Source organism: Leopardus geoffroyi, chromosome C2, assembly GCF_018350155.1.
Source record: "Leopardus geoffroyi isolate Oge1 chromosome C2, O.geoffroyi_Oge1_pat1.0, whole genome shotgun sequence".
NCBI lineage: Eukaryota > Metazoa > Chordata > Mammalia > Carnivora > Felidae > Leopardus > Leopardus geoffroyi.
The window spans coordinates 55879592-55890417 of NC_059333.1; positions in this window are offsets into that span (position 1 = coordinate 55879592).

Consider the following 10826-nt stretch of genomic DNA (forward strand, 5'->3'; position numbering starts at 1 on the left):
TTGTTTTAAGATTTTCTTTATCACTAGTTTTAAACAATATTCCTTTGAGCAGTTTTTGTTTGTTTTTATGTGTCTTGTAGTAGGAGACTGCTTAGCATCTTGAATCTGTGTAATTATAGTTTTTACCAATGTGGACAAAAATGACTAATATTTCTTTAAATACTTTTTCTGTGCCCTCTCACCCACCCATTTTCAAGTTCTTCAATCACTTGCAAATTATCCCACATTTCACTGATATGTTTATTTCAGTCTTTTCTCTGAGTTTCATTTTGGATAGTTTCTTTTGCTATGTCTTCAAAGTCACTAATCTTTGCTTCTAAAATGTTTATCTGCCAGTAATGTAAGATAGATATTTTTTAATCTCAGACAATTTAGTTTTTATCTCTGTAAATTCAGTTTGAGTTTTTTTTTTCTCATTTTTCACATCTCTATCAAACATGATTAACCTTTCTTCTCACTTCTTGGATGTATTGAATGCAGCTATAACAACTGTTTTAATGTTTTTATCTACTAATTCTATCATCTCTGTCATTCTGAGTTTCAACTGACTGATTTTCCTCATTATGGATTGTATTTTCCTACTTTTAAAAATTCCTAGTGATTTTTTACTGGGAGAAGATATTCTGAATTTTATTCTGTTTGGAGATTCATATTTTATAATCCCATATATACTCTTGAGCTTTGTTCTGGAAAGTGGTCATGTTACTTGGATACAATCTGATCCTTTAGAGTCTTGCTTTTGAACTTTGTTAGACAGGGGGCATCTGGGTGGCTCAGTTGGTTAAGCATCTGACTATTGATTTCCGCTAAGGTCGTGATCTCACAGTTCGTGAGGTAGAGTTCCACGTTGGGCTCTGTGCTGACAGTGGAAAGCCTGCTTGAGATTCTCTCTCCTTCTCGCTCTACCTTTCCCCTGCTTTCTTTCTCTAACTCAAAATAAAAAAACAAACTTTAAACTAACTAACTTTGTTAGATAGGACCAGAGCAGGGTCTTGCTTCAGTAGTAGACTAACTTTAACTTAGATTAAAAGCTACTCTGGCCCTCAGGAATTTTGAGGTGTTCAACTCCGGCTATTGAAAATAGGTACTCTGCCCAGTCTCTTGTGAGCCCTGGGCACTGTTTTTTCTAATCTTTTCTAGGTGGGTCTTTCCCCCAGGCTTTTGGTAGCTTCCTTACATGCATGCACTAATCCATATTCAGCTGAATACTCAAAGGGGACTCTGCATATTTTCAGAACCCTGTGTACAGTTCTCTCACCTCCAGCATTGCCACTTCTTGGCTTCTCTTGACATGAAGCTTCATCTTCTAAGTTCTGGCGATCAATGGAATATCTACATGGAATATCAAGATGTAATTTCATCTTGACCAGAAGCAAAACTCCAAGTACCTCATATCACTTGAGTGTAATTCTACAATATATTTTTAGTGGGATTTAGTGTATTCTATAACCTAACCTGTAGTCTTTTAAATGTTAATTAGTAAGTTATGAATTACTGATCATTATGCAATTATTAAGGGAACATATATGTTTTACCTGTGGCAGTTCTCAGGGCTTATATCCCAGGGGAGTCTCATTATAAGCTTTCACATTTCAACTAAAAAAAAAAAAAAGATGTACAGATGGAAATAAAGAGAAAATTTGTGACTAGAAAACAGATGAATTCCAAAGTCTTGAGATTTTCACTGAGAATGTTAAAGCTTGAACAAGTTTAATTCGAATCTCAAGAAAAAGAGCAATAACTCATTTCCCTTTGGTATTAAAGGGCTTATTTCTGACAAAGTAAAGGTAGGGTGAATAGTTTTAAAATATGCTCTAAATCTCCTTTGAGGTTTTGTCTTCACTTGATTAACAGAACAGACAATTTATATTAAGACACTAAAATCAGGAAAAATCAAAATTTAGAGAAGGGAACAAGAAAGAATACAAAGCCAAGAGAGGTACTCTCTTCATGCTGCTTGTTGTTCCTTTAACCTGTTCTGTGGGAAAACACCCTAAACTACCTTCCACTACCTACGAAATCATGGCTGCCTGGATCAAAGGCAGATAACTGAATTAAGACAGCTAACTCATCTTCTGAAACAATCAGTATGCAACAGATTGAACAGCGATCACAGAAGGCAGAGCCATAAGGGTGCCATAAGGTAGAAATGGAGCATAATTACAGAGGACAGAAACCAAGAGTAAGCACAAGATAATAATTGCTAAAGAGTGAAGTTTAAGACTTCATAACTAATCAGACTAACCAGATAACCTTCATAACAGCAACTAATATTTATTAAAAATTTGCTAAGTGAAATACACTGGGCTAATAAGTGCACTTAATTTCATCACATACAACCCTAAAAGATTGATGTTATTAAAATCTCAATGCTACATATGGGAAAACCGAGATTGATGAAGATTAACTTACTAATACTACACAAATAAATTGTAGATTCAAGATTTGAACAGATAGTCTAAGTCCAAAGCTGGCTCTGTAGAGTAGTGATCTCTTAGTGATCTCTTCAGTTGGTTCTAAGTATTTTGAGCCCTATTTTGGGGTTGGCCTTATGCTCTACCTATTTGGTCATAATAATCTCTACTTCAAATAGACTAGGTGTCCATTATTTAAAATAAAAAGACCGTGACTGGGTTTCTATAACTTAAAATCAAAACTATTACTAGGACAAATTAAAAAAAATATTTCTTTAAAATGTTGAAAAATAATGACAATTTACAGTAGCTTTCACGCACAACGAGCCTCTCTAGTTCAGGATGAATCCAAATAGAAGTCAACTTAAATGACAGTCTGTTGCTCTCAATAAACACTAAGACATCTACCACAAAATGTTCATATTAAAGTGTTTTTCCAGGAAAGTATTTTTATTAATGTCACTTGCTTTTAAATGACTTAAAAGATAGAAGTCATTGCTTCGATGATATTGGATACCAAGGTCACGCTCATACCTCATAAAAGACCAAACTTAGAACTTACAAAAAAAATCAGCATTAAGGCTAAAACCTAATTTTGTGCTCAATTTTGTCTAATTTTATCTGTGGGGGGTTAAAGTTGTCTCATTTAAAATTAGAGAATTCTTTGTTGTTGAATCCAAAATGAAAAGCAAAAATGGAGTGTTTCTTATTTATTTATTTAATCTATTATTTTTTTAAATTTTATTTAAATCCAAGTTAGTTAACATATAGTATAATAATGATTCAGGAGTAAAATTTAGTGATTCAATACTTACATATAACACCCAGTGGGAGTAAGTGTTTCAATCAGTAATATCCTTGGCCACCTCTGATGCAATGGACAACTTCTCTTAACATGTCAGTATCCATCATAAAACATGACAGTTAGTAGGGCTTTTATTTCGTTCTGTTTTCATACCAATTGATTGAAACAGTAATTAGTAGATTAATTTTTAAAATTGATCCAAGTACTGAATAATGAAAATGTACCATAAACATTTTAACTTCAAATGTAATAAGCTTTTCTTGGTTAGCCTTTTGACATAGGGCCAAAGCTTTTGCTTGAGTATGTCTGTGATGGGAATTTCATGCCATCTTTTTTTGTATAAATCTCACTGACTGTTAAACACTCTCTATAACCCCAGTTTAAGTTTCCTTAAAGCAGAATAAAACTTTAAAACATTTGTGATGAAATCTAGGTGCAGAATGTCTCCAGATTTTTGGTCTTTCTTCCAAGACTTTTATAAGTATTGCTACCATCTAAATTGACTGTGATTTTTAAGCCATCATGTTTACTGATTCTTTACAAAGCCTGACCTTAATTATCATAGAAAATGCTCTATCCACCTCCATATTTCATTAGGATACGTAACAATTAATTATCTCAGGTAATTACAATAACAAGCATAGCTAGGACAATCAACTTTAGAGAGGAACACCACTGACTCCTGGAAAGCATACCACGCTGAGGCTGGAAGAAATTCAGCAGGTTATAAGAGAGTATCTACTGGTCTGAGCATTTTTCATGCTGTGGTCAAAAGTCAGTCTGCCGATAGAAGGAAGAGAGAGTGGCTCATGTAAGAGGAGGTCACTTAACAAATGTTTTACTACAAATCCAAGTCAACTTTACAGAAAGAATTTTTAGAACACTGAAAGGGTCTCCCACACCCACAAAATCTTTACCATACAAATCATAATAGCACATGAAATTCCACAAATAAGATAATTATTGAATTAAATATGATTGTGTTTTTGTAGTCTTTCTTCAAATAACTGAAAGAGAAAAAATTATTAAGCCAACTGGTGCAGATTGCGAGTTGTCCTCCAATGTCCATTCTCCCATTCATCCTTAGTACAGAATCTAGAGTTTACTGGGTCACCAGGGCACCTTAAATGTGCTTGGCTCGACAAACTTTAGCCAGATTTCTTCCTCACTATAGGCCCCTGAACCCCCTTTTCTTAGAGTATTTCCTTTAAAACACTTTCAATTGCAGATTATTCCTCTGCCTCCTTTGAAATGTATGCAAGTTCTTTAAAAGCCTCTTGGGCGTTTGATGACCCAATGTCTTTCTTTCTCAAGGACCTGGGAACCATCTCTTTGCAATGTGAACATTAAAGCAAAATAGGGCCACGAATTCCCAGTATCCATGGGAGAGTAGAGGCCTAATTTCAGTGGTTACCTTGCTCCAATTTGTAAAACTACCTCCTGTCATAAAGACAGGAGGTCTACTTTTACCTCTGGGTAAGGTCAATTAGTAAACATAAGTGGCCCAAGATTACCTCCACCCAGCTTTTCAAATCTCTCCACATTTTTGGTTCAGTAAAGTTCAGTTTCCCTTCTCTACTCTTATAGTCTCGAACAAAGTCTTCCTTACCTGTTTAACTTTGTCTAATGCAATTGACACTGAATATATAGCTGCAGGAACAATGTTCCCCCTGTAGCACCATGTGGCCTTCTTTGGCCCTCATTTCCTCTAGCTGGAAGAAAGATATGGAGGCTGAATTTACGCAGCCATATTAGATCACAGGAAAGAAGCCATGGGCTGAGGATGGCAGAGAAACAAGATAAGAAGAACCTAACTCCCTCACACGTGAAACACACTGCAACCCTGGACCAAGGATCTCCTGCTTCTACCACGTGAGAGAGAAGTTTCTGTTTGATTTAAGCCATTGTTATTTGTGTTTTCTGTTACTTGTGCATGGACCTAATTTAACTAATTTTCTTACAAATACCTTGGTTTCATTTTTTTAGTTAACCTTTTTCCAAAGGGTAAGAAGGAATGTTAAGATGGTGCCATTTGGGGTGACGTGGGGTTGGCAGAATGAGATCCACAGTATTTTCTTAGACTAAATCTACTGCCCACCACTCAGAATATTCTTAGAGGTTTTGTAAATGCTAGTTTTCAGGAAGGTGAATAATGAAATTCCTTATGAATGCATAAACTTATTCCCCTCCATTAAAATTTACAATACTTTATATATGACTTTGGAAACTAAATTTGCATAGTTATAATTATTATATTCACAAATTCAGAGGAAACACAACCAAAAGAATAAAATGGTGCCTTTAGGAGATCACTTAAAAGAAAATATTCAGCAAGACTTAGAGATATCTTAAGTGAATATTAAACAACCTATTTTTAAGAAACTAACAATGAATCCCTTGGTTATTTATACTTCATTCACTCTCTAAATCTATCAAATTGTTAAGGACAACATCTCTTGCCGTATTTTCAATTAGGCAGTTGATTTTAGTCTGACCTAATTCATTCAATCTAGCAGGCCCTGGAAGATAAAGTTCCAGCCAAGATATAAATTAAGTAGCCTGCCAAGTTCACCTCTGCTACAGGTTGGAGGAAAGGAATGGAGAAGTGGGACAGTTAGATCCTAACCAAGAGACCGGTCTGCAGTCTCTTGTTGTAGGGGACTTTGGTGGGCAATGAAACTTGCCTTTCTCACCAAGAGTGCTGCGGTGCCCGCTGCTCTCTACGTTTGAAACTTTGATTACCTTAAGAAGAAAATACCATTGTCTGTCCATTCTGCCATTCTTGCATTCACTGTGTTCAGTGAAGAATAACACATTCCTCATTTGCAAAATCAGAATGTGGGGGGATAATGCTATATGCACCTTCTTTCACTGTTAATAAATAAAATCCTATTCATCCTTTATTCCACTTCTACAAATAAAAATGAGATCTTGGGCCTGGTTTTTTCTTTCTATGCTGAGTAAGTAATGAAGTTAACAGAGCCTCACCTTAAAAAGAGTAGAAGTCTTTACAATTAACAAAAAAAAGTCTAAAAGAGACAAAGAGATATCCCCTCTCCTGAAGCTACAGAGAGAAAGAGCTTTCTGCATCATAAAACATGTTCAAATAGTCTGATTTGATAAGGTATTAAATTGAGAACATTCACAAGAATATCAATCTTGTTTCCTTTGTAATAAGGAGACTTGTGTGAATATTCATAACTGTTACCAACTTGTACTGTTCTTTCTATTAATATAAATTTGTCCTTGGAAGTACCAGAAAAGGTTCTGTAACACTCTGAAGACTCTAGAGATTGTTGCCAGGCCCCGTAACAATACCAAAAGAAACTTGCAATTCTGATTGGTTATTTTGCTTGACCTGGTAATATTATTACAACTGATAACTCAGTCTTTCTAAACAACATAAATACTTGGAAGATCATCATGTCATATCAGAAAAGAATCACTGGCATGATAGAAGTTACAGCATATGACTGCAATTTTTCTTCTTTTAACAAGATACTGAGTCTACTAACTTATCAGGAACAACATTTCACAAATATTATGAAAATGGAGGAATAGTCTACCTCCGTGCTGCCTACCAGTAATATATCTAAAACATAAGGATACAAAAATTGAAAACAAGAAGGTGAAAAAATACAATAAGCAAATAACGTACAAGAAAGTTGGCATAGTTATATCAACGTTAGTCAAATGGACATGAAAACAGAAAGCAATACTGGATTAAAAGGGTCACTGTAATTAATGAAGCTGACATTTACTAGAAACATATAAGAATTCTGATTTGTATGTACCTAATACCATATATAAAGCAAAAATTTAAAGAACTACGAGGAGAAAGTATAAAAATAATAGACTTACACAAAACTTTCTCTGTAATTATAGATTAATAGACAAAAGAATCAGTAAGGATTTGGAAGATTTAGAAAACATAGTTGACATTGACCTAATGCAAAACTTATAAGCTGCTGTGCTGTGGCAAACTGTTATAGTGTGAAAGGGTTACAAGTCAGACCAGCCCTTAATTGCCTCTGTTCTTGGGATAGCTGGCAGTGACCTTCACCCTCGCAGATCTGTCTCATCTGTCCTCAACCAATCTCATTCATTTGCCCCAATAAGACATGATCAGAAAAGTTTGAGAAGAACGGGGATAAAGGACTTGTACAGAAGACTATATTCAGCAACTGGATGTCATTTTCAACAACACTTGGAACATTTATGGAAATTGACCACATTCTAAGCCATAAGTAAACTCAATATACTCCAAAGCATCAGAATTACACAGATATATTCCTTGACAATTAAACGGAGTTAGAAATGAATTGTTAAAAAATAAGTTTAAAAATCCATAAATTTGGAAATTATAAAAACATATTTTTAAACAACCCATGGATACAAGAGGAAATCATTAAAGTCAAAACTGAAAGCTAAAACCATACTATAATTCCGCTTACTCGTGGGTTGTAGGTAAATGTAGAGCCTAGAATGCTTATGTTAGGGGAAAGATAGGATGAAAACTAAAGGGTTCAATACTAATCATAAAAAGTTGGAAAGTAAACATCAATAAGTCTAAACAGAATGAAAACACACAAAGGTAAGTAGAGCAGCCAAAAGGAAAAATAGAATTAACAAAACCAAAGTTCATTCTTCAAAAAGGCTCAATACTGCAAAACTTCTAGATCAGTGGTTTGCATCTAAGAGTTTTGCTCCCCTCTCCCCAATCTTTCTTTCCCAGGGGACATTTGACAAAGCGTGCAGACTTACTGCGATTGGAAATACAACCTGGGTTGGGCAGTGTCACTGGCACATAGTGGGTGGAGGCCAGAGACGCTACCAACCATCCTACAGTGCACAGGACATGCCCCAAAGCAAAGAGTCATCTGACCCAAAATGTCAAGGTTGAGAAGCCTTTTCCAGCTGGATAGATTAAGAATAGAGAGAAGCCTTTGATTTCCTTTTGTTGTCTGATTGCTGATGCTAGAACTTCCAACACTACGTTAAACAACAGTGGTGAGACTGGACATCCCTGTCGTGCTCCTGAACTCAGGGGGAAAGCTCTCAGTTTTTCCCCATTGAGGATGATATTAGCTGTGGGCTTTTCACAAATGGCTTTTATGATGTTTAAGTATGTTCCTTCTATCCCGACTTTCTCGAGGGTTTTTATTAAGAAAGGCTGCTGAATTTTGTCAAATGCTTTTTCTGCATCGATTGACAGGATCATACGGTTCTTATCTTTTCTTTTATTAATGTGATGCATCACATTGATTGATTTGCGAATGTTGAATCAGCCCTGCAACCCAGGAATGAATCCCACTTGATCGTGGTGAATAATTCTTTTTATAGGCTGTTGAATTCGATTTGAGAATTTTTGCATCCATATTCATCAGGGATATTGGCCTGTAGTCTCTGTCTGGTTTGGGAATCAAAGTAATGCTGGCTTCATAGAATGAGTCTGGAAGATGAAGTCAAGCTTTCACTTTTTGCAGATGACATGATATTACACGTGGAAAACCCGACAGACTCCACCAAAAGTCTGCTAGAACTGATACGTGAATTCAGCAAAGTTGCAGGATACAAAATCAATGTACAGAAATCAGTTGCATTCTTATACTCCAATAATGAAGCAACAGAAAGACAAATAGGAAACTGATCCCATTCACAATTGCACCAAGAATCATAAAATACCTAGGAATAAACCTAACCAAAGATGTGAAAGATCTGTATGCTGAAAACTATAGAAAGCTTATGAAGGAAATTGAAAAACATATAAAGAAATGGAAAAACATTCCGTGCTCATGGATTGGAAGAATAAATATTGTTAAAATGTCAATACTACCCAAAGCAATCTACACATTCAATGCAATCCCAATCAAAATTGCCCCAATATTCTTCTCGAAGCTAGAACAAGCAATCCTAAAATTCGTATGGAACCACAAAAGACCCCAAATAGCCAAAGTAATATTGAAGAAGAAGACCAAAGTGGGAGGCACCACAATCCCAGACTTTAGCCTCTACTATAAAGATGTAATCATCAAGACAGCACGGTATTGGCACAAAAACAGACACATAGACCAATGGAATAGAATAGACTCCAGAATTGGATCCACAAAAGTATGGCCAACTAATCTTTGACAAAGCAGGAAAGAATATCCAATGGAAAAAAGACAGCCTCTTTAGCAAATGGTGCTGGGAGAGCTAGACAGCAACATGCAGAAGAATGAAACTAGACCACTTTCTTACACCATTCACAAAAATAAACTCAAAATGGATAAAGGACCTGAATGTGAGACAGGAAACCATCAAAACCCTAGAGGAGAAAGCAGGAAAAAAACCTCTCTTAGCCGCAGCAATTTACCTGCCCCTCCCCCACTTGTGCTCTGTCTCTCTCTCTCAAAAATAAACAAACATTTAAAAAAATTTAAAAACAAAGAAAAAACAGAAAAGTAAAAGATTTCATGTAACTGTTAAAGAAATTGACTCAATAGTTTACAATCTTCCTGTTGAAAGCAGGCATTCTTCCACGCTGCTGCTAAAGAGTGTGATTTGGTACACACCGGAGGGAATTTGGCAATGCTTTCAAAAATTACAAATTCCTTTGCTCTTTGACACAGTACTCTGATATTTTAGGGTTTAGTCTGTGGATATGTTGGTACATACAAAATGATATTTCCACACAGCATATATTGATTGGAGCATTATTTGTAATAGCAAAAGTTTGAAAACAATAGGAATCTTGTTAAATGAACTCAGGTACTACCACTAAATGGAACACCATGAAGGTTCCGGAGAGACACAAGGACATGATCTGTACATTGACGTGGAAACATCTCAGGACCTATGTTAGAAATTTTTAAAAAGCACTGTGTGTAAGAATGCATAACGTACACCCCTTTTTGTGTAAGAAAGTCAGGGCGAAGAAATACGAACATACATACATTTGCATTCACTTATATTTGCAGGAATATGAATATGAAAGACTCCCTCTAGGGAGGCGGAGGATCCTCCAAAAACAGAGTCAGAATTGAATTTCACACAGCCTTGACAAGCAAAGGCATAGAGCCAGGATTAATTTGATTTACACGAATAAAGCAATACACCTTTTCTCGTCCCTGAGTGTTGTAGAACACATCCATACCTTCCGTACTACAACGGCACATTAACGTCTTCAATAATTGATTGATTTTACATTATTTTATTTCAAAACCAGCCCTCCTATGGACTATGCCAATAAAAAACTTAAGAGTGAAAGAGGTTCATATTTTATCCAAGATCATGTAGTTATTACCACTGCCTGCAAAGACCCATATTAAGACCATCTGATCTACTCAGAGATATTAACCCAAATGAATAGGGCTTCTCGTAGAAATAAATCACACCATGCACTTTCTTACAACTATTAGCCAGCAGTTCCCTATTTTCCAGCAGCGCGATTTTATACTAGAGAGTTGACATTAAGTAAGCCTTTCTTGATGGAGGAAAGCTGTCAAAAGAGAGGGCTGTGTATTATAATACGGAGTGAGAAAGAGAATTTGTTCCTATGTATTCGCTTTAGCCCAAACTGAAGCACTTGCTTACAATGTGACAGGCACAGTTCTAGACACTAGGGT